The 25,714-nt window shown below is 50.1% G+C and overlaps 1 protein-coding gene across 1 annotated transcript in view; it reads right to left on the reverse strand.

The window, feature by feature from the left end:
• DHRS9 (dehydrogenase/reductase 9) overlaps nucleotides 1-23,161 on the reverse strand; it is a 39,675-nt gene extending 16,514 nt beyond the window's left edge. Inside the window, exon 1 of the mRNA XM_083153893.1 lies at nucleotides 22,406-23,161. The gene's annotated coding sequence lies outside the window, so the exon portion shown is untranslated. The remainder of the gene's footprint in view (nucleotides 1-22,405) is intronic.
• Nucleotides 23,162-25,714: the final 2,553 nt, after the last annotated feature.

A 25,714-nucleotide genomic window follows, 5' to 3' on the forward strand; every position in this document is an offset into this window, starting at 1 on the left:
TCCCTTTGTGTTTTGGATCTGGATTGGTTTTGGCAAAACCACCCTTGCGGGTTTTGGTTTTGGATCTGGATTTTTATGAAAAAATGCTAAAAATGTCTAAAATAACAGAATGTGGGCCTGTTTTTGCCCCTAAAGTATTATTGACCTCAATAACATTAGTTTCCACTCATTTCTAGTCAATTTTGATCACTTCACAGCTCACAAAATTGTTTTAATTTACTGTAGTTGGGCCAAAAGGTTATCCCGAGGTAGCTGGATGACTAAGCTAAGTGACAGCAGTGGGCATCACATACATGTGGACCTTACACTTCCTACCTGGCACATCTTGGAAGCAGAGCGACACTGCAGGGGCAGCAGGGTGGCAGTTTAATAAATTACCCCAAAAAAAGAGAAATGCTCCAAAGAGCAAAAAATACAAAGAGGTATCTGCCTTGTCATGACTGGTGGTAGCAGCTTCAGCACTTCTATCAGGTTGCTGATCTCCCACTATTTCCTCCTCCATCTTCCTCCAAAAATGTGTTTTTATTTTATTTATTACTTTTATTTATGTTTCTTACATTACACTGGACACAGCCTGTCACACTGGACACAGCCCCTGGACACTGCCCCTGGACACAGCCCGTCAACCTGGACACAGCCCTTGGACACAGCCCATGGACAATGGACACCGCCCCTGGACACAGCTCCTGTACACTGGACACAGCCGTCACACTGGACACTGCCCCTGGACACTGGACACAGCCCGTCACCCTGGACACAGCCCCTGGAAAATGGACACAGCCTCTGGACACAGCTCCTGTACACTGGACACAGCCGTCACACTGAACACTGCCCCTGGACACTGGACACAGCCCGTCACCCTAGACACAGCCTCTGGACACCGCCCCTGGACACAGCTCCTGTACACTGGACACAGCCGTCACACTGGACACTAGATATAGCCCGTCACACTGGACACTGGATATAGGCCGTCACACTGGACACTGGACACAGCCTGTTACACTGGACACTGGATATAGGCCGTCACACTGGACACTGCCCGTTACACTGGACACTGGATATAGTCCGTCACACTGGACACTAGATATAGTCCGACACACTGGACACAGCCCGTTACACTGGACATAGCCCGTCACACTGGACACTGGATATAGTCCTTAACACTGGACACTGGACACAGCCCGTTACACTGGACACTGGATACAGCCTGTCACCCTGGACACAGTCCCTGGACAATGGACACAGCCCCTGGACAATGGACACAGCCCCTGTACACTGGACACAGCCCCTGTACACTGGACACAATCCCTAGACACAGCCCCAGGACAATGGACACAGCCCCTGTACACTGGACACAGCCCCTGTACACAGCCCCTGTATACTGGACACAGCCCCTGTACACTGGACACAACCCCTGTACACAGCCCCTGTATACTGGACACAGCCCCTGTACACTGGACACAACCCCTGTACACTGGACACAGCCCTTGACACACTGGACACAGCCCCTTGTATAATGGACACTGCAGCCCCTGTACACTGAGTGTACAGTCAGCAGCACTGCAGCCCCTGCGTGTGAGCACTGCAGCACCTAGTTACAACAACAACAAAAATCAATCAGCATAGGGTACAGGGCACGAAGCACGGAGCACAGAGCACAGATCTCCCACCCACCCTCTCCTATAATGGAGTGAAGATGGCGGGTCGCGCGTGTGTCTTATATAACATCCCGATCCCGCGAGAATCCGACAGCGCGATGATGACGTTTGGCCTCGTTTTCAGTCCGGAATTCAGGCGGGAACTCCCGAGACGGCTCGGATCCTAACTCGGATCGCGATGTTCGGATCTGTCGGATCCCGGAGATCCGGACCCGCTCATCTCTAAGTCTATATATTCTCATCCAATTGCAAGAAACTTTCCAAACCAACACATAACTTGTGGGTAAGCATGATCAATCTTCTGTACATTGCTATAATACGGTCGCAGACATAGTTGTAATGAATGGATTTGCAAGATCCTAATGGCTATATGTTGAAATAATACTTACATGTTGTAAGAGAGAGAATTCAGAAGACAAGTTCTCCCAACAGTCAACTTCCTTCTGGTACATGAGGAAGTCTCTAGCTGCTTTATAGCGTAATTACTGCAAACATTATAGTATGACACAGCAAGGAGTGGTCAGCAGTGGCAGGTGAATTTATTTACATAAGGTCAGCTCCTTAGTCTAGACAATGTACACTGCTTGCGTCTATGCAAATTCACTTCCCTAACTAGTATTTACTTATTTGTTGTTCTTCAATTTGTACTAATGATCAGATAGATTCATTACAAGACCTGCATTGAAACGGGATATTCCTTTAGTTTTATTTGTAATTGCATTTGAAAGCCCAAAGCATTTGTACTCACACCCAGGATGTCAGCTGCCCGCCCATTTCCATCACAATGTGCATGCAGATCTAAGGTTGATCTGCATGCACATTCCACATCATTCGATTGTCAGCAACCATCGAATGATGTGGGTGTTACCCAGCAAGCTGCGAATGTAAAACATCTATTCGCAACCAGTGCGAACATACACGCATTGTGAATGATGGGCCGGCGTGTCACCATTTGCAGGGCGGGATCTGGTTCACTCGCAAAGGTGCAAATTCGCATACGAGCGAATCAGCAAGAATAAGGTCCAGTGTGCATGGCAAACTGAACTACAAACTATGGGGATGATTCAGACCTGCCTAGCGAGCAGATAAATGCCACCAGCCACACATCCACTTTCATGTAACCCTCTGCCTCCCCCTGCCTTATGCTGTAACCCCCTGCCTTAGGCTGTTTACCCCTACCTTATGCTGTAACCCTCTGCCTCCCCCTGCCTTATGCTGTAACCCTCTGTCTCCCCCTGCCTTATGCTGTAACCCTCTGCCTCCCCCTGCCTTATGCTGTAACCCCCTGCCTCCCCCTGCCTTAGGCTGTTACCCCTACCTTATGCTGTAACCCTCTGCCTCCCCCTGCCTTATGCTGTAACCCTCTGCCTCCCCCTGCCTTATGCTGTAACCCTCTGCCTCTCCCTGCCTTATGCTGTAACCCTCTGCCTCTCCCTGCCTTATGCTGTAACCCTCTGTCTCCCCCTGCCTTAGGCTGTTACCCCTACCTTATGCTGTAACCCTCTGCCTCCCCCTGCCTTATGCTGTAACCCTCTGCCTCCCCCTGCCTTATGCTGTAACCCTCTGCCTCCCCTTGCCTTATGCTGTAACCCTCTGTCTCCCCCTGCCTTAGGCTGTTACCCCTACCTTATGCTGTAAACCTCTGCCTCCCCCTGCCTTAATATGTAACCCTCTGCCTCACGTTTTAATCCTCAGCCCGGTGGCGTAACTATAAATTTTGCTCCCCCCTGCCAAAAAAATTGTGGTGCCCCCCCCCGGACTCCTCTCCAGCGTGTTTCCCCAGCTTGTGACGAGATGACATCACACACATAACGGAGAAGCTGAAGCAGGAGAGAGGAAAGAGACCAGCAGACACTGCTGGTTCCCTTGGCTCCAACGCATCCCAGGCCGCTCTAGCACGCCCATCCGCCCGCCCGCCCATCCTGTACACAGTAGCCAATAGACGGCTCTGTGTACAGTCAATTGAATCAGTGGAGGGATTTGTCATCTCTGCCATGGCAGCACCTGCGCTGTGTCTGACTAGCCTCCGGTGCTCAGCCAGTGGACAGCGGCAGGCAGCACCATGTCAGTGTGTCAAGCAGGTGCCGGCGCCCACACAGACCCCACTGTGGCTTGCTCCCCCAAGCGGCAGCTGGGGCTGCCTTACAGTAGTTACGCCACTGCCTCAGCCTCCATCTGCCCTACGCTGTAATCCTCTGCCTCCATCTGCCTTATGTTGTAACCATCTGCCTCTCCCTGCCATTCGCTGTAACCCTCTGCCTCCCCCTGCCTTATGCTGTAACCCTCTGCCTTCCCCTGCCTCTCCCTGCCTTACGCTGTAATCCTCGGCCTCCCCCTGCCTTATGCTGTAACTCTCTGCCTCCCCCTGCCTTATGCTATAACCCTCTGCCTCTCCCTGCCTTACGCTGTAACCCTCTGCCTCCCCCTGCCTTATTCTGTAACCCTCTGCCTCACACTGTAACCTTCTGCCTCCCCCTTAATTACGCTGTAACCCTCTGCCTCCCCATGCCTTACGCTGTAACCCTATGCCTCCCCCTGCCTTATGATGTAACCCTCTGCCTCTCCCTGCCTTACGTTGTAATCCTTAGCCTCCCCATGCCTTACGCTGTAACTCTCTGCCTCCCCTTCCTTATGCTGTAACCCTCTGCCTCCCCTACCTTACGTTGTAATCCTCAGCCTCCCCCTGCCTTACGCTGTAACCCTCTGCCTCCCCCTGCCTTACACTGAAACCTTCTGCCTCTCCCTGCCTTACACATAGAAACAGAATTTGACGGCAGATAAGAACCATTTGGCCCATCTAGTCTGCCCCTTTTTTTTACACTGTAATCCTCTGCCTCCCCCTGCCTTATGCTGTAACCCTGTGGATCCCCCTGCCTTTCGATGTAACCCTCTGCCTCCCCCTGCCTTACGAGTAATCCTCTGCCTCCCCCTGCCTAAGTTGTAACCCTCGGCCTCCCCCTGCCTTATGCTGTAACCCTCTGACTCTCCCTGCCTTACGTTGTAACCCTCGGCCTCCCCCTGCCTTATGCTGTAACCCTCTGACTCTCCCTGCCTTAGGCTGTAACCATTTTCCTCCCCCTGCCTTATGCTGTAACTCTCTACCTCCCCCTGTCTTACGCTGTAACCCTCTGCCTCCACTGCATTACATTGTATCCCTCTGCTTCCCTTGCATTATGCTGTAACCCTCTACTTCCCCTGTGCTAATGTATACCCCACAGTGATGACAAACGGGGATACGGTTGCGGTATTGCCGCAAAGCCACACCCACTTTTGCAGAGGTCGCGCCAACTTTTCAGGAGTGTGTAGTGGAATACCACTCTTGCAAATCCTGCCTTTGCTCCTGCTGTCGGTATTCTGACCAGCAATCTGTATGTTTCCCATGTAGCCGTATAGGGTTGGTGGTGCTCCCACAAAATGCTCAGTCAATTTATAGGAAGCACGATGTGCTCCAAGGGTTAAAGAGTTAGTGTTTTAGTTAAGTACATAATATTAGCGGAGGCCCCTTTGTGAGTAATCGTAGTAATATACTGACAAATGTACACAACGGACTTCTGCATTTTCTTTGTAATGTACTTTAAAAAAGGAATGACTTGGTGCTCTTGTTTCATCATATTGACACATTTGTTTCCTATTTGTGTAACTTCGCAGCAGCACGTCTAGTTGTACGAGATTGCAGCTAGTGGTCAGTGAATGTGGGAGGATTTCACGTCTTGTTTAGGGTTGGGTTGCCAGGTATATTTCCCCTTTATTTATGTGCAAGGGCAGTGTTTATATTGTTTTCTTATACAGATGGAGCCTTCTCTGGATAGCCATGGCTCACCAAGGTCTATTGTTCTCAGCTGCAATACAATACATAGAACAATACAATAGGGCAGCTGTTCCCAAACTGTGTGCCGTGGCTCCCTGGGGGCCTCAGGACACTTGCAGGGATGCCACGGGCAGGTGGACCAGGACCAATTCAAATGATGTATGGTCAATTATTTATGGACAAAACCAGTGCTGGTGACTGCCAATGATAAATATGTGTACAATCAGAAGCAAATCCTGCCATTTACCATACAACTGAACCTAAGGATCACATATAAACACAATCTAATTCATTTTATATATCATTTCTACTTTTTTTTTGGCCTAGGGGTGTCGTGAAAAAATTCTGATACTCTACGGTGCCATGATTAAATAAATTGGGAATCACTGCAGTAGGGGATTAGCATAGGATTAAGTTCAATAGCTCTGAGTTACTTAATCCTATTAAAGGGCTAGATAAGGATGGCTCTATCTGTATAAACATAACCAGGCTCGGACTGGACCAGCGGGGGACCGGGGGATATTCCCTGGTAGGCCCTGGTGATTTTTGACTATGCCCTCTTTTTAAGGGCGGCGGGTCCTAACCCTGACAAAACGGTTTATCCCCTGGTCCTCCGCCGGGGCAGCCCAGCACCCATCCCATCTGAACTAATGTATACCCTACTGCTCTCTCCCTGCCTGCTGTGTGCCGCCGCTGCTGCTGCAGCCTGCGCTGATCTGAGCTGCCTGTAACAATGCCGGTACTAGAGAACGTTTGCACAGGGCGGACGCGAACAGCGGGCTGGAGCCTGATGAGCAGGGGATGCCGGCAGCTGCGAGGGTGCCCAGCCTGGGCCACACAAGTAGCCGCAGTTCTGCACAGCCATCCTCCTCCTCAGTGAAGCAGCAGCACACAGTCATGCAGGAGGGGCAGGCTCTGCCGCAGCAGCACAGACTAGTGAGCAGGCACAACTTGCAGAGGGTTACAGGTTACTTTGCAGCAGCAGATCCCAGTGGTTCCATGGCAGCCGGTGAGGCTGGGGAGCTGCTGGCTCCCAGCAGCCGCAGCATGTCTCTCCCTTCCTCCTGTGCTTTGTGTGTGTGCACTGCGCTTTCCCACGCCAGCTGCTGAGTGTGACCTGACCCCGCTGACCCCTCCCCTGCTCTGTGTCTGCTCAGCCACATCCCACATTTTCGCCTGCTGCTGCCCAGGGCTGCATATAGGGGGGGCAGTGTCAGACTGGAAGGGTAAGATGCGCCCCCGAATCCCCCCCCTCGGAGTGGGAGGGTAAGATACGCCCCTGAACACCACCCACCACCCCACCCCCGGTGGGCCCTTACCCTCCCAGTCCGACACTGAACATAACCCTGACAGTTTTACAATGGTGTACAATGCAATCTAATTTTTTATGTATAAAAGCTGTTGGACACGCCTACTGAGCATAATAGTGATGTTATCAGCTGTTGGACACGCCTACGGAGCATAATAGTGATGTTATCAGCAGTTGGACACGCCTACTGAGCATAATAGTGATGTTATCAGCTGTTGGACACGCCTACTGAGCATAATAGTGATGTTATCAGCTGTTATACACGCCTACGGAGCATAATAGTGATGTTATCAGCAGTTGGACAAGCCTACTGAGCATAATAGTGATGTTATCAGCTGTTGGACACGCCTACTGAGCATAATAGTGATGTTATCAGCTGTTGGACACGCCTACTGAGCATAATAGTGATGTTATCAGCTGTTATACACGCCTACGGAGCATAATAGTGATGTTATCAGCTGTTGGACACGCCTACTGAGCATAATAGTGATGTTATCAGCTGTTGGACACGCCTACTGAGCATAATAGTGATGTTATCAGCTGTTATACACGCCTACGGAGCATAATAGTGATGTTATCAGCTGTTGGACACGCCTACGGAGCATGTGAATGCAACACTAATGACTCAATCCTCTATAAAATGTTATAGCTATTATATCCCTGGCTTATGCAATGACTATGTCTGTGCACTTGTTTCATATTTTGAATCATACGGGAGGAGGTAGAACGTTACACCTAGGTAATCGGTTTATAAATATCTTATTTTACTTTTTTTTTCCAATTACTATATGGCTTGCACCACCACATAATGCCATTTTCTAGAATTTGGAATCCAGGTGGCTAACAGACAATGTCTAGGTTCAATAGGTCGGCACCAAAAGGTCGACGTGCACAAGGCCAACACTGACTAAGGGTTAACACAAGCAAAATGTCGATGTTGAAATGGTCAACACATGAAAAGTTTGACATGCATTTTTCAAAAAAAAAATTCACATTTTTTGGAATGTTCATACTTTGTCCTCCTTGTGGGAACAGTGCACCCTGTAGTAGCACATAATTTCTGTCCTTTATAGTAGCACATCCTCCCTTCTGTCCCATGTAATAACTAACCTCTCTTCTGTCCCTCATAATAGCTCATCCTCCCTTCTACCCCCATAATAGCCCATCCTCCCTTCTACCCCCGTAGTAGCATATCCTCCCTTCCGCCCCCTGTAGAAGCACATCCTCCCTTCCGCCCCCTGTAGTAGCACATCCTCCCTTCCGCCCCCTGTAGTAGCACATCCTACCTTCTGCCCCTTGTAGTAGCACATCCTCCCTTCCGCCCCCTGTAGTAGCACATCCTCCCTTCCGCCCACTGTAGTAGCACATCCTTCCTTCCGCCCCCTGTAGTAGCACGGTATCCGGACTATTGTTAGACAGCTCTTACATAGACAGCCATTACATCGACACCATTAGTTCGACAGCTCAATAGGTCGACATGCTTTTAGGTCGACATACCATTAGGTCGACATGTCATTAGGTCGACCGCTCATTATGTCAACATGTTTTTAGGTCGACACTGCCATTAGGTCGACAGTGTCTATGTCGACAGTCAAAAGGTCGACATGGTTTTTTCACTGTTTTTTGAGCCGATATGTGCCGACAGGCGGTATTTCATGCCCTACTATCCACTAGGGCGTGGAGGGAGAATAAAAGTGTGCCGAGCGCAGCGAGGCACCGTGCCCGAAGCATTGAGAGCGAAGCGAGCGATGCGAGGGGCTGCGGTTCACTTCAAACTGTGTCCATGTCGACTGTGTCGACATTTCGGCCAAAAAACAGTAAAAAAAAAAATGTCGACCTTTTGACTGTCGACATAGACACTGTCGACCTAATGGCAGTGTCGACCTAAAACATGTCGACCTAATGAGCTGTCGACCTAATGAGCTGTCGACCTAATGACATGTCGACCTAATGGTATGTCGACCTAAAAGCATGTTGACCTATTGAGCTGTCAAACTAATGGTGTCGATGTAATGGCTGTCTATGTAAGTGCTGTCTAATATCAGTCCCACATCCTAGTAGCACATCCTTCCTTCTGCCCCCTGTAGTAGCACATCCTCCCTTCCGCCCCCTGTAGTAGCACATCCTCCCTTCCACCCCCTGTAGAAGCACATCCTCCCTTCCGCCCCCTGTAGTAACACATCCTTCCTTCCGCCCCCTGTAGAAGCACATCCTCCCTTCCGCCCCCTGTAGAAGCACATCCTTCCTTCCGCACCCTGTAGAAGCACATCCTTCCTTCCGCACCCTGTAGTAGCACATCCTTCCTTCCGCCCCCAGTAGCAGCACATCCTCCCTTCCACCCCCTGTAGTAACACATCCTTCCTTCTGCCCCCTGTAGAAGCACATCCTCCCTTCCGCCCCCTGTAGTAGCACATCCTTCCTTCCGCCCCCTGTAGAAGCACATCCTTCCTTCCGCCCTCTGTGGTAGCACATCCTCCCTTCCGCCCCCTGTAGTAGCACATCCTCCCTTCCGCCCCCTGTAGTAGCACATCCTTCCTTCCGCCCCTTGTAGTAGCACATCCTCCCTTCCGCCCCCTGTAGTAGCACATCCTCCCTTCCGCCCCCTGTAGTAGCACATCCTCCCTTCCGCCCCCTGTAGTAGCACATCCTTCCTTCCGCCCCCTGTAGTAGCACGGTATCCGGACTATTGTTAGACAGCTCTTACATAGACAGCCATTACATCGACACCATTAGTTCGACAGCTCAATAGGTCGACATGCTTTTAGGTCAACATACCATTAGGTCGACATGTCATTAGGTCGACCGCTCATTAGGTCGACATGTTTTTAGGTCGACACTGCCATTAGGTCGACAGTGTCTATGTCGACAGTCAAAAGGTCGACATGGTTTTTTCACTGTTTTTTGAGCCGATATGTGCCGACAGGCGGTATTTCATGCCCTACTATCCACTAGGGCGTGGAGGGAGAATAAAATAGTGTGCCGAGCGCAGCGAGGCACCGTGCCCGAAGCATTGAGAGCGAAGCGAGCGATGCGAGGGGCTGCGGTTCACTTCAAACTGTGTCCATGTCGACTGTGTCGACATTTTGGCCAAAAAACAGTAAAAAAAAACATGTCGACCTTTTGACTGTCGACATAGACACTGTCGACCTAATGGCAGTGTCGACCTAAAACATGTCGACCTAATGAGCTGTCGACCTAATGAGCTGTCGACCTAATGACATGTCGACCTAATGGTATGTCGACCTAAAAGCATGTTGACCTATTGAGCTGTTGAACTAATGGTGTCGATGTAATGGCTGTCTATGTAAGTGCTGTCTAATATCAGTCCCACATCCTAGTAGCACATCCTTCCTTCTGCCCCCTGTAGTAGCACATCCTCCCTTCCGCCCCCTGTAGTAGCACATCCTCCCTTCCGCCCCCTGTAGTAGCACATCCTTCCTTCCGCCCCCTGTAGTAGCACATCCTTCCTTCCGCACCCTGTAGAAGCACATCCTTCCTTCCGCACCCTGTAGTAGCACATCCTTCCTTCCGCCCCCTGTAGTGGCACATCCTCCCTTCTGCCCCCTGTAGTAGCACATCCTCCCTTCCGCCCCCTGTAGTAGCACATCCTTCCTTCCGCCCCCTGTAGTAGCACATCCATCCTTCCGCCCCCTGTAGTAGCACATCCTTCCTTCTGCCCCCTGTAGAAGCACATCCTTCCTTCCGCCCCCTGTAGAAGCACATCCTTCCTTCCGCACCCTGTAGTAGCACATCCTTCCTTCCGCCCCCTGTAGTGGCACATCCTCCCTTCTGCCCCCTGTAGTACCACATCCTCCCTTCCGCCCCCTGTAGTAGCACATCCTTCCTTCCGCCCCCTGTAGTACCACATCCTCCCTTCCGCCCCCTGTAGTAGCACATCCTTCCTTCCGCCCCCTGTAGTAGCACATCCTTCCTTCCGCCCCCTGTAGTAGCACATCCTTCCTTCTTCCCCCTGTAGTAGCACATCCTTCCTTCCGCCCCTGTAGAAGCACATCCTTCCTTCTGCCCCCTGTAGAAGCACATCCTCCCTTCCGCCCCCTGTAGTAGCACATCCTTCCTTCCACCCCCTGTAGTAGCACATCCTTCCTTCCGCCCCCTGTAGTAGCACATCCTCCCTTCCGCCCCCTGTAGTAGCACATCCTCCCTTCCGCCCTCTGTAGTAGCACATCCTCCCTTCCGCCCCCTGTAGTAGCACATCCTTCCTTCCGCCCCCTGTAGTATCACATCTTTCCTTCTGCCCCCTGTAGTAGCACATCCTTCCTTCTGCCCCTTGTAGTAGCACATCCTCCCTTCCGCCCCCTGTAGTAGCACATCCTCCCTTCCGCCCCCTGTAGTAGCACATCCTCCCTTCCGCCCCCTGTAGTAGCACATCCTTCCTTCCTCCCCCTGTAGTAGCACGGTATCCGGACTATTGTTAGACAGCTCTTACATAGACAGCCATTACATCGACACCATTAGTTCGACAGCTCAATAGGTCGACATGCTTTTAGGTCGACATACCATTAGGTCGACAAGTCATTAGGTCGACAGCTCATTAGGTCGACATGTTTTTAGGTCAACACTGCCATTAGGTCGACAGTGTCTATGTCGACAGTCAAAAGGTCGACATGGTTTTTTCACTGTTTTTTGAGCCGACATGTGCCGACAGGCGGTATTTCATGCCCTACTATCCACTAGGGCGTGGAGGGAGAATAAAATAGTGTGCCGAGCGCAGCGAGGCACCGTGCCCGAAGCATTGCGAGCGAAGCGAGCGATGCGAGGGGCTGCGGTTCCCTTCAAACTGTGTCCATGTCGACTGTGTCGACATTTCGGCCAAAAAAAGTGAAAAAAAACCCATGTCGACCTTTTGACTGTCGACATAGACACTGTCGACCTAATGGCAGTGTCGACCTAAAACATGTCGACCTAATGAGCTGTCGACCTAATGAGCTGTCGACCTAATGACATGTCGACCTAATGGTATGTCGACCTAAAAGCATGTTGACCTATTGAGCTGTCGAACTAATGGTGTCGATGTAATGGCTGTCTATGTAAGTGCTGTCTAATATCAGTCCCACATCCTAGTAGCACATCCTTCCTTCTGCCCCCTGTAGTAGCACATCCTCCCTTCCGCCCCCTGTAGTAGCACATCCTCCCTTCCACCCCCTGTAGAAGCACATCCTCCCTTCCGCCCCCTGTAGTAACACATCCTTCCTTCCGCCCCCTGTAGAAGCACATCCTCCCTTCCGCCCCCTGTAGAAGCACATCCTTCCTTCCGCACCCTGTAGAAGCACATCCTTCCTTCCGCACCCTGTAGTAGCACATCCTTCCTTCCGCCCCCTGTAGTAGCACATCCTCCCTTCTGCCCCCTGTAGTAGCACATCCTCCCTTCCGCCCCCTGTAGTAGCACATCCTTCCTTCCACCCCCAGTAGCAGCACATCCTCCCTTCCACCCCCTGTAGTAGCACATCCTTCCTTCTGCCCAGTGGCGTAACTACAGCACCGCAGCCCCCGCGGTCGCGGGGAGGCGCTGGGTAAGTGCGGGCGCCGGGGGGCTGCGGTGCTATCGTAATGCCCCATCCCCCGCAGCGTTACCTATATTCGCTGCGGCGGTCCCGGCTCCCCTGGCTTCATTCTGCTATTGCGACGGGCTACCATAAAATGTCCGCCCCCATATAGCAGCCAGTTCTTTGAAACTGTCTGCTGTATGGGGGCGGCCATTTTGTGATGGTCCGTGTTTCATATCAGAATGAAGCCAGGATGGGAGCCGGGACCAGCGCAGCGAATACAGGTAAGTATGCGGGGGATGGGGGGTTGGGGGGGGCATCGGCGTCCGGAGTGGTGGTGGGGTGAGGGGGGGGGGGGGGGGGCGCGTGTTTTATTATCGGCGGGGGGGCGCCAAAATTATAGTTACGCTGCTGCTTCTGCCCCCTGTAGAAGCACATCCTCCCTTCCGCCCCCTGTAGTAGCACATCCTTCCTTCTGCCCCCTGTAGAAGCACATCCTCCCTTCCGCCCCCTGTAGTAGCACATCCTCCCTTCCGCCCCCTGTAGTAGCACATCCTCCCTTCCGCCCCCTGTAGTAGCACATCCTTCCTTCCACCCCTTGTAGAAGCACATCCTCCCTTCCGCCCCCTGTAGTAGCACATCCTCCCTTCCGCCCCCTGTAGTAGCACATCCTCCCTTCCGCCCCCTGTAGTAGTGGTGTGGTATGATTCACCGACAGTCGGGATCCCGACAGTCATTATCCCGACGTCGGGATCCCGACTGCCTGGTCTCAGACAGCGTGGCAGCGCAACAAAGCCACCTATTCTATTCTCCCTCTATGGGGGTCGTGGACCGCCACGAGGAAAAATAGCGACGGCCGTCGGGAACCCGGCCGTCTGTGTTTTAACAGTCGGGATCCCGACGTCGGGTTAATGACTGTTGGGATCCCGACTGTCGGGACCCCGTCCGGCAGCCTGTAGTAGCACATCCTTCCTTCCTTCCCCTGTAGTAGCACATCCTTCCTTCCTTCCCCTGTAGTAGCACATCCTTCCTTCCACCCCCTATAGTAGCACATCCTTCCTTCCGCCCCCTGTAGTAGCACATCCTTCCTTCCTTCCCCTGTAGTAGCACATCCTTCCTTCCACCCCCTATAGTAGCACATCCTTCCTTCCACCCCCTATAGTAGCACATCCTTCCTTCCGCCCCTGTAGTAGCATATCCTTCCTTCTGCCCCCTGTAGAAGCACATCCTCCCTTCCGCCCCCTGTAGTAGCACATCCTCCCTTCCGCCCCCTGTAGTAGCACATCCTCCCTTCCGCCCCCTGTAGTAGCACATTCTCCCTTCCGCCCCCCTGTAGTAGCACATCCTCCCTTCCGCCCCCTGTAGTAGCACATCCTTCCTTCCGCCCCCTGTAGTAGCACATCCTCCCTTCCGCCCCCTGTAGTAGCACATCCTCCCTTCCGCCCTCTGTAGTAGCACATCCTTCCTTCTGCCCCCTGTAGTAGCACATCCTCCCTTCCGCCCCCTGTAGTAGCACATCCTTCCTTCCGCCCTCTGAAGTAGCACATCCTCCCTTCCGCCCCCTGTAGTAGCACATCCTTCCTTCCGCCCCCTGTAGTAGCACATCCTTCCTTCTGCCCCCTGTAGTAGCACATCCTCCCTTCCGCCCCCTGTAGTAGCACATCCTCCCTTCCGCCCCCTGTAGTAGCACATCCTCCCTTCTGCCCCCTGTAGTAGCACATTCTCCCTTCCGCCCCCTGTAGTAGCACATCCTCCCTTCCGCCCCCTGTAGTAGCACATCCTTCCTTCCGCCCCCTGTAGTAGCACATCCTCCCTTCCGCCCCCTGTAGTAGCACATCCTTCCTTCCGCCCCTGTAGTAGCATATCCTTCCTTCTGCCCCCTGTAGAAGCACATCCTCCCTTCCGCACCCTGTAGTAGCACATCCTCCATTCTGCCCCCTGTAGTAGCACATCCTTCCTTCCGCCCCCTGTAGAAGCACATCCTCCCTTCTGCCCCCTGTAGAAGCACATCCTCCCTTCCGCCCCCTGTAGTAGCACATCCTCCCTTCCGCCCCCTGTAGTAGCACATCCTCCCTTCCGCCCCCTGTAGTAGCACATTCTCCCTTCCGCCCCCTGTAGTAGCACATCCTCCCTTCCGCCCCCTGTAGTAGCACATCCTTCCTTCCGCCCCCTGTAGTAGCACATCCTCCCTTCCGCCCCCTGTAGTAGCACATCCTCCCTTCCGCCCCCTGTTGTAGCACATCCTTCCTTCCGCCCCCTGTAGTAGCACATCCTCCCTTCCGCCCTCTGTAGTAGCACATCCTCCCTTCCGCCCCCTGTAGTAGCACATCCTTCCTTCCGCCCCCTGTAGTAGCACATCCTTCCTTCTGCCCCCTGTAGTAGCACATCCTCCCTTCCGCCCCCTGTAGTAGCACATCCTTCCTTCCGCCCCTGTAGTAGCATATCCTTCCTTCTGCCCCCTGTAGAAGCACATCCTCCCTTCCGCACCCTGTAGTAGCACATCCTCCATTCTGCCCCCTGTAGTAGCACATCCTTCCTTCCGCCCCCTGTAGAAGCACATCCTCCCTTCTGCCCCCTGTAGTAATACATCCTCCCCTCTGTACCCTATGGTAGCACATTCTCCCCTCTGTACCCTGTAGTAGCCCCTCACCCTATCTGTGCCCTGTAGTAGCACATCCTCCCTTCCGCCCCCTGTAGTAGCACATCCTTCCTTCCGCCCTCTGTAGTAGCACATCCTCCCTTCCGCACCCTGTAGTAGCACATCCTCCATTCTGCCCCCTGTAGTAGCACATCCTTCCTTCCGCCCCCTGTAGAAGCACATCCTCCCTTCTGCCCCCTGTAGTAATACATCCTCCCCTCTGTACCCTATGGTAGCACATCCTCCTCTCTGTACCCTGTGGTAGCACATTCTTCCCTCTGTACCCTGTAGTAGCCCCTCACCCTATCTGTGCCCTTTAGTTGCATATCCTATTCTCTGCCACCGCACCAGCACAGCCTTCTATCTGTCCCTAAATTAGCATATCACAGTGAGTTTTTTGATTAAAGGGTCAACAGTGTCTAGGTATGCAGGCAATAGGTCAACTTGCGCAAGATCAACATTGAAAAAATGTTGACACGTACACGGTTGACATTGAAAAGTTCGACACAAGCAATATCGACGTGAGAATGTCAACATACAAAATGTCGACACAAAATGTTCCGATTTTTTGTGTGCCAATGTCGACACCTGAAGACATGGATCCCCAATAAGTGTGTGATACCCGGGGGAAGAAGGGTATGTATTTGTATAAGAGATAATATGGAAGCATGTTGTTTTACATGAAAGCATGGTCTTAAGCTTACTGTGGTAAAGTTTGTGATAAAGTTCGTGATGTCAGACCAACGCCTCATAAACAGCACTCAGTTTATTTTAAAAGTTCACAGTTGATCACAAACTAACATTCAGTTTATTTTCTTCTTTATGAACACAGTTCATTGACACAAGGTCAACACAAGCTAAAGGTTGACACGTCGATGATCGGCACATGAAAAAGTCGACATAAGTTTTTCACAGCGTCCACCCTGTGTCCCCTCGCAACCATCCCATGGTCCAGCACCACCCCCCACCCCCCATTCAGCGACCATCGGGGCAAGGGCCGAATTCGGTTCACTAACAGTGAAATTCAATCGGCCCATAAATTATCCAGCAGATATTGTGTAACTGCAATTACAGTAGTATCAGTATGACACACACCGAGTGAGCAAAGTGAGGAAGTATTTGGAACACTTCCTAGTCCTTCTTAGTCCTGCAATACAATACTATAAATAAAACCACAGGTTAGTCAGAAAATGTTAGCAATGATAACATGTTATTAACACTGTACTAAATTTAGTACCTTCTGAAGACATTGCAGTAATTACCCTAAAACATCCTAAAACTTAATTTCCATTACTAACGGTTTTCACCAGGTCTAATTTGTCCTCCTTCCAATTTACTGAAATATATTCAATGCCCGTTGGTGAGCTATGATGGCTAGCAGTGCTGATAGCTCGCCGTCATAGCTTGCGGGTCAGTATTCAATCCCCCTGCACTCGCCGTATGCACCTCACTGTTTTTTTTTTTGCGAAGTGGAAACAGCGAGTGCGGCCATCAAAACAGCGAAGTTCGCCGCTATATGCAGCGGGCTCCCTTTATTATCGGCGAACCTCGCCGTTCAGGGGAATCCTGATGGTGTTAGACAGGGAGGATGACTTGTTTTCAACCAATCCTCATTAAAAACAAGCCACCCTTGCCGCAGAACCCCCTTGCCGGTGGCATTAAATAGCGCCCACTTTTTTCTCTTTGCTAACTAGCTGCACTGACTACTGCTAGAAAAGTCCTTTACCCACTTAACCTCCCCCAATTCTCTATGCACACACTTACTTACACATCAATAAGCAACTATACAGTTTATCCTATTTACATGTATAACTTTTATACCGTGTACCAGTATAGTGTTAATACATATTAAATATACACATAGGAGGTCATTCTGAAGTTCACGCTCCCCCATGCATTGGCACGGGGGGGGCAATGTTTTGCTACTGCGCATAACCTTTTATGCGCATGTGCAGGCTCCGTTAGCGAACATGGTGGCGTGTACAGTCACCGGCTTGTTCGCGCAGTGCAGATGGGGGAAGTGGGGCAGCAGGCACAGGTAGCACGGTAATTTGGCCAAGACGCAGGTGCTGGGGGCAGGCAGCTGATGTCACCGGATGTCAGCTGCCCACCCTATTCCCGTACCAGGGCACTGTAGATCTGAGTCACCCTAAAGTGATTTGTGAGCGCTTTAGCAATCACTCGATGGTCCTGACCATCGAATGATTTCTGCCCTGCTCGCAAGGTTGCGAATGGATGTTTATGCAAAACATCTATTTGCATGCATGGGGGGACATTCACCATGCGAGGGGGGCGGACATTCGTGCGGGCGGTGTTAACTTGACTCGCAAAGCTTGACTCAAAATTCGCAGCTTTGCGAATCAACCAGAATGTCCTCCATACAGTTTTATCATGTCCAAAAATTAATCATTTTCTGGTGGGAGGACAGCTTGCTTGACTGCAGATATCTCCAGTTGCCGGAAATAGATTTCTTAGATTTTAATGGAATGAAAAACTAGTGCATCCCACCTACCAAATGGTACTGGGCACTAGGGGATCAGAGTTCAGGAGACAGAGCAATCTGCCAACGAGTATATAAAACTACATACCAGGTGTGTGGAGCTGGAGCAGTAACCAGCTGCTGGAAGGCTGATATCTCTGGTTCTGGGAAAAGTAGAGACAAGCTACTAGTGTCCATCAAAGAGGGCGAGTCCCAGCTTTTGGAATAGACCCTCAGAAAAACTCTAAGTCAGACAGAACCTGAAATATCTGACTGGGAAGAGCAATTAACAGGCTTGGATGGGGACCACTGCTTTGAAGTCAGATATCTCCGGTTCCCCAGGGCCGATTTTTAAAATTCTTGTACCCATGGAAAGAGGGGACCCTCAGCTTTCAGACTAGGCCCCTCAGATTCCTGGGGGGGTTTCTGGGTACTCAGAAACCCCCCCCCCCTGCATGCGCTACTGATTAGTATTACTGCCTCACAGCGCTGAGGTCATGGGTTCAATACCCACCATGGTTCTAACTGTGCGGAGTTTGTATATTCTCCCCATACTTGCGTGGGTATCCGGGTACTCTCGTTTCCTCCCACAAACCAAAAATATACTGATAGGCTATTTGGCTCCCAACAAAATTAAACTAGAATGTCTGTGTGCGTGTATATGTGGTAGGGAATATAGATTGTAAGCTCCACTGGGGCAGGGACTGATGTGACTGTACAAATATTCTCTGTAAAGCGCTGTGGAATATGTATGCGCTATATAAGAAACTGTTACTAAATAAATATGCTGCTTAACCAAGCAGGCACCCTCCAAGGAATGGACTTAAACAGTGGCAGTGCCGGTCTACACGATTCTCTCTCTCTCTCTCTAAAGTAATGTTTTTTTTCAGGAAACTTAGTTCTACAAATTCAGCAAAGGATAGACTTTGGCTACACAGCACCACTTAGTGGTTGTCTAATGTCATAGTGAGTCTGTCATTTCCATCCACATTGTGTACTGCGGTGATAGCAGTGGTGTATTCATAATGGCTACAGTGTGTGCTGTGCACAGGTGCCCCGGTTCTACATATAAAATACATGTTATCATGTATGTAAAATATGTGCTGGATGGTTCCCTCCAATCAGTACCCAGGAATCAAACTACTAAGCCCACCCACAGACTCTGTGAAACTAACCAATGGGAGTCTATGTTTGAAGCATTATGCTCCCGGCTCCACATACACTCAGCGCACCCCATCCTTGGGGGAAACAGATAACACATATATTACATACATGATAACTTATATGTTTACATGTAGACTGGTGCAAGGCTTTTCAGCATGCAAGGCAAAACTTCAGCTCTTAGAATTTCATCACCTGCCAGCTCTTTCCTGCTACTTCAGCTACATCCATGCACTCTCTGTGGCTACACTGCACCTTTATAAATACATTTACAGCTTGAATTACTAGAGAAAGATGAATTGCAAGAATACGTACAGTATATGAATATGTCTGTGATCAAACAAATGCAATAGGGAACCAGCACTGTTCTCGAGAACCATAAGGCCCGAGAACACTGCTTGATCCCTATTGCATTTGGGATGTCGGATGGGTGCTGCTGCTGGCCGCAATGCCCACCCCTTCCACTGCCGCTGGTCCCGACTGCCACCGACCACCCCCACTGATCCCCACTGTGGTCCCAAAGCAATGCATGCACAGTATCGTCCTATGTACTGCACATGGCCCCCAGCTAAGTCACTATTCCGGCACCTGTACATTGCAGATGACAGGCACCGGGACCTGCGCATGCAAAGTATCGGCCTCAGTACTGCACATGCACATACCCTGGATTCTGTGAGCTGCAGCCAAAACAGCCCATAGAGGTACCCAGGAGGGACGGAACACCTCCCAATGGGACTGCCTTCGGTGGCTGGTCGGACTTCCAATAGGAAGTCACTATTATTCCTAGTGAAGCCGGTGAAATCTCACAGACTGCATGTGGCTTCACTTGTCAGAGCACAGTCGTGCAGCCCATAGGTAAAACCACCACTGGTTATAAACATATAGACACCAGGGCAGGTTTACGTAAACAACATGAACCCAGTGTAATAATTGTATTTATCACTCTGATAAAGTTCTTGCCAGGAACGAAATGCATTAGAGATCTCTGGACCCGTTATCCTACTCCATTTTACTGCTAATCTGCTGCTATCATACAAGCTCTGTTTGCACAAGATGACTTTTCTGCTGACGCGTTACCCCAAGCGAGTGTGTCCGGGACTGCTACGTCCGCTGTGGACTGTGCCGATTACCGCCGGTCAGAAGGAGGAATAATGGCACACAAGCAGCTTCCTTCCCCGCCCCCCCCCCCCCCCCCCCCCGGCTCAGCGACTGCTTCATCACTAACGTGAAACAACTCTCATATCAAGAAACAAACTCTCATATCTTTCTTCAGGTGTGCAGAAATCTAATATCTCATAGGTAACGTGCATATTATAACATGAACTGCGCCTATTAACAAATCCGCAATTGACATTGCGGATTTAACTATATATTAACTATATATCAACTAGGTGATTCATCGTGCCCTACTGGAGCTCTTCACACCACCGCAAGGGGCTCATGTGAATGCCTTTATTGTGTGAAATATAGGTTGTGTAGGAGCGGCGGGTGGTGAAATACTATGGTTGTGGGAGGGGCGGGTGTGGTGTGTTGCCAGGTGGATGTGTGGGTGCTGTGGGTGGTGGATGTGGTGTTGTGGTGGGTGGGTGTGGCAGTGGCGTGGGTGTTGAGGGGTGGGTGTGCCATGGTTGAGGGTGGTTGGTTGATTGTGTGTGGTGTGGGTGTGTGGCCCATGTGGGTGGGTGAGGGGCAGTTCAGTGGCGTAACTATAAATTTTGCTCCCCCCTGCCAAAAAGTTTGTGGGCCCCCCTTCAGGCTCCTCTCCAGCATGGTTCCCCAGCATGTGACATGATGACGTCACACGCATAACTGAGAAGCTGAAGCAGGAGAGAGGATGTAACGCTGTCTTCTGCACTGAGTATGTGCAGGTGCTATCAAGTGCCTCCACCCCAAGATTTGGTGTTATAGGGTACAACTATCTGAATATTTAGATGATGATATTAGGGCGAACTTGGGGAATCACCCTCAGACAGATTAAGTAACCCCTAAAGTTACAACTCATTTACATAACCATAATATCATTGACATAAATAATACACACATCAGACATAGCTGAGACAAGGGCATCAACCTCCACCGTTTTATTTGACTGGAACGTTTGCAGAGTATTCCGGCTTAGTATACTTCAGAGATGCCTCCTTGTAATAAAAATATTATACATTCCTAAGGTAGTATGCTAAAACATATAACACATTTCACTTCAGACACAATGGTAATAGAACAGTTTCCAACTCCAATAAATAAATAGATATTAATTAACCTAGAATTATTATTGCGCAATAATATTAGTATGTAAGTGTACACTAGTACTAAAACATATAAGCGCTTGGATTATTTTGTAGCGTTCCACATATTTGTTGCTGGATTTTCTAAGTCATTATTTTGCCCACCTGAGTCCTGTAAGGTGAGTACGGGAATAATAGGAGTATAACTTCTATGAAGTATTTGTAATCCACCACAGGGTCTCTAATACTAAAGGCAATATTCTCCTCTTAGCAATATTGTATCCTACATGTAGGCTTGTAATATCATTGAAGTTGTCACTCTCTCTTGGGATCAGAATAGTAGCTAGAAAGAACTACTTAGTGCTTTCCCTCAGTACTGTTATAGTTGTGAATAAATAATGTCACTATCTCAGTGCAATAAGCAGACTTTTCTGAGGTAACTTGTGTTCGAAATTGAGCCAAATCCACTTTCTTCCTTGAGTACAATCAGTACAATATAATACTTTACTGCTCAAATCTGTCTCTCTCCCTGTGACTGTAATTATCCTCCCTTAGGCCCTTATTCTGATCGGTGCGGATATTCCCGAATTCTTACGGTGCGGTCCGCACGCCACGCTGTGCAGCAGCGTGCGGCCATCGCCCGTAGAAACGCCCAGGTGTCCTCCGCATTCGGACGGACTCACTCTGTAAGAACAGGGCGTGTTTACGGACGACAAACAAACCATGCGTGTGCGGTGGACACACTCAGATTCGGCACGGTATTACAGAGTATGCACGGTGATACCGCATCCGAATGGATGGCAAGCGGGGCGTCCGCCCGGAAGCGGAGTATTTACGCAAAACTACCCACTATTAAGTCTATTCTGCAATACATCACATGACCCACTTATTCAATTACCTATCCTCATAAAAAAACGTTTATTTGTAATTGGAATCAATTACATGCCAATATATCCTTACAACCATGCCTAACACATCCATTGCACACATTAACCCTTACATCAATTGAAGTGCAATGGTTTCAATTAAAGCACTGACAAGCGTGCCATTAGTGAGTAATGAGTAAAGGAGTGGATTGTATTGGGTTCAGCTGTTAATGCTTGTAGTCATTAGGCGTTCCGTTCGCCTACCGCAGGACCGAGTGGTTTCCGCAAAGCAATACTTGCCTTATGGACACCGCAAATTTCTATCGGTTTTGTTCGCGGGCATTCGGAGTGCTATCCGAATGCACGCCCCCCAACATAAGTGTACTCCCCCGTGTCCGCCCATGTTTCCACCCAGTTTTGCCCACTTTGAAACTACGCCCATGTGTCATTCCGCATGACGCCCATAAGACGCCCATATTTCCCGAGTGATTGCGGTGCACCGTTTTGTACGGGATTAGCACGAACAGGTACGGAGTCAATGCTTGGCACATGCGCCTTGCATTCCCCATGCATGCGCAGGCGCCGTAAAGACGCTATCCGAAAGTATTCGGAAAAGTACGCATCAATCAGAATAAGGGCCTTAGTTACGTGTCCCATGCAGATAGCTGGTAACAAATGTATTCTCCCAAATGCGCTGTAGACAGATTAGCCCTGAGGTCTGTCAACAAAGAGTCTCTACTGCTGCAGTGTAACTTACTTCTCTCTCTGTGCGCAGCTACAACGTCTCTGTCAGTGATTCACGGTCACTGTAAATTAGCTTTCTGTAGTTGTGCACAACTTGGCGCATGAATAACCATCTTTATCTCTGGCAAAGGCTTGGGAAACATTACTGTAGGAGGCTGTCACTCCCCCTGTACTATCCCCTTCTGCATTGTATCTTCTATTTGACTCCAGGGACTGTGAGGGTGGTCTAACTCACCACTCTCCCTCCTCTGTCCCTCTGTCCAGCATCCTCCAATGAGTTCTCATGTTAAGGGCTGGCTACTGTATCCTGGCTCCTCCATCTTCTACACTGAGCCAACTGACATGCCAGGTTTAGCTCCATCTGCAGGCACACAGGAATGCCTCACCTTTCTCATAGTGAGAGTACAGGTCTCTGTCCCTCACTTACAGGTACCTCACAGCTCTCCCTCTGAGGCACAGGGCATTCTTTCCATAGAGTCCTCACAGGTACCTCATCCTGTATTCCTCTCTTTTCTCTTTCCCTCTGCCCCTTCTCCTCTGACAGGGCAAATCACTCCCAGCTGTATATCACTACGCCCTCTCTTTAACTGTCAGCAACATCTGTGAACTGTGTATATAGCATCCAACAATTAAGTCCACTGCCATCGATGAAATCTGACATATACAGTGTCACCAACACACCAAAATATATATAAACATTTTTAAAAACATAGCCATACAGAACACTACATTTAGTTAATTCATATGCTTACTGGTATTTAACATAGGGTATGAGTTTTGACTACAGGCATTTTAACCAGGGGTTACAAGGAAGAGAGACCAGTATACACTGCTGCTTCCCTTGGCTCTGACCCATCCCAGTCCACCCTAGCATGCCCATCCGCCCGCCCATCCTATACACAGTAGCCAATAGTCGGCTCTGTGTACAGTCAATTGAATCAGTGGGGGAATTTGTCATCTCTGCCATGGCCCCAACCGCGCTGCAGCTGACTCGCCTCCAGTGCTCAGTCAGTGGGCAGCGGCAGGCAGCAGCATGTCAGTGCGTCATGCGGGTGCCGGCGCCCACACAGACCCTGCTGCTGCTTGCTCCCCCAAGCGGCTGCTGGGGCTGCCTTACAGTAGTTACGCCACTGGGGCAGTTGCAGGAGTGCTGGGCGGCTAGCTGTTTTAAGTGCCGGCAGCGCAGCATCTCAGCCAGGGTCAATTGCAGGTAGGGGTATAGGCTGTGGGTTGTGTGTGTGCTTAGGGTTGTAGGCTGCGGTGTGTGTGTGTGGTTAGGGTTATAAGCTGTGGGGCGTGTATGGTTAGGCTGCAGGTGGGTTGGGAATGGTTGGGCTGTGGGGGGTGTAGTTAGGCTGCAGGGTGTATACTTAGGCTGCGGGGGTGGGGGATATATACTGTAGATAGGCTGCGGAGTGGGGTGTATAGGTAGACTTAGGGGGGTCTATAGTTAGGCTGCGGGGGTTGGGGGTGTAAACTTACCCGCTGGCACAGGGTCTGGCGGATCTGCGGCGCTGTCTCCAATTGGCCATTGCCGACATCAGTCTCCACCCTCCCACCTCCAACTCTGTAGACGCGTCACTGCACATCCATGGTACGCACTCCCACCCGCATGCCTCAAGACTCCTGAACTATTACCCGGCACAAGACCCTGGCACCCACAACCCCTGCTGACTGCACACCCATTTCTGGCAGCCAGCCCAGGCCCTTCCTTCCGCGGCTCCCACAACCCCTGCCACCGGCACACACACACACACACCCCGGTAATGAATTGGGGGCAGTGTTCCCTCTAAGCAGTGTGCGCGTGCACACAATTTGACGAGCATGCGCACAGACATTACAACAGAGCGCACAAAGCAGCAGTTGTCCCTTTTTGCAGTTGTGGACTCAATTAATGTGTGTTTCACCCATTAACTACATTGTGTGCTGTGTTTTGAATGTTTAAATGTTTAAATGTTTAATATAATTTTGAAGTAAAGTTAACACAAATGCTGAACGTCATTTTTCAGTTATAGATGTGACGCACAAAAATTAAAATTTCCTTCCAAAGTTGCGCAGCCAAAATCTTTTGCCACGCACAGCCTTCGTAAAATTAGATGCAACATTGATTGGGGGCGTGGCTAACATGTGTTGGCATGTTACATTTGAAAAATCCGTATCCATATATATATGATACGCCGGGTCACAGTGAGTATGCGGCGCAGGGAGGAAGCCTTCCACTGTGCCGCCCTCACATGCTATGCTAACATTTTATCCATCAGCGATGGAGATGAGGGTCCATGTAGTTGATGCCAGAAGAGCCTAGGACACTGCCGTCTGATGTAGCATCCAGGAAGACAAAACAATAAGTGCTAACATAGCACCCAAATTCAAATACTGCTCAGTTACCTCAGTGGATGTGGAACAGTCCTTTTCCAATTATAAAAATATTTTGAGTGATGGAAGAAGACACAATCTTACTACCAAACATTTGGAACATTACCTGACTGTTTACGTTTTCAAGAGTAACAAAATGTTCAATTATTGTTAATTATCAATATGTTATTTTACTGCTTACTAATTGTATGCTGATTTTGAAATAAATAAGGTAAAAATTACTTTTTTTATTATTTAATGTAGCATATTTTAACACTTTTCATGCATATTTTAAGTATTTTTCATGCATATTTGCATGCATATTTCAAGCTTTTTATGTTGTATTCGATGCTTCTATTCACCCTGTGCAGCGAATCCTGTTTAGGATTCGCTGCACATTCGCCGGCATTCGGAGGGCTGGAGGATTCGCAGCCAGCCCTCCCTATCCCCCTATTCAACGCGTCAGGGGCTCCTGTCAGGGGCGAATGCCGCAGGGAGCCAGGAGGATGGCTTTCATCTGCCCGCCTGCGCCGCACGCTGCACACAGCAGCAGGGGGGAGAAGGAGGGCTGGCGGGGACACAGGAAGCAGAAGCTGCTACCCCGAGGAGACAGGGCAGGCGGGGAGGTGCAGGAAGAGCTGCGCTGGTCCCGCTCGTGCATATGTAATGAGCGGGACCCAGCACAGTGAATGTTAATGAGCGGCTCCCCGCCTCCCTGCTGACGTCATCTGAAAAAAATGTAAATTAAATATAAATTGATGTGCTGCAAGTTCATGAATCCAAATAGAAAGACCCTTCAAATAATCAAAGTACTGATTTTTTGACACCAAAAAAAAAAGAAAACCTTTATTTTAAAAGCACACATTCCAGTTCCCCTTAAAAATATGTCAAATGCAAAACGATGAATCTATGCAAAAATCACGGTGAAAGCAGTTCTCCATTCTAGCACTGAATACACTATAACTAT

The sequence above is a fragment of the Crinia signifera genome, chromosome 7 (assembly GCF_055691185.1).
Source record: "Crinia signifera chromosome 7, ASM5569118v1, whole genome shotgun sequence".
Taxonomy (NCBI): Eukaryota; Metazoa; Chordata; class Amphibia; order Anura; family Myobatrachidae; genus Crinia; species Crinia signifera.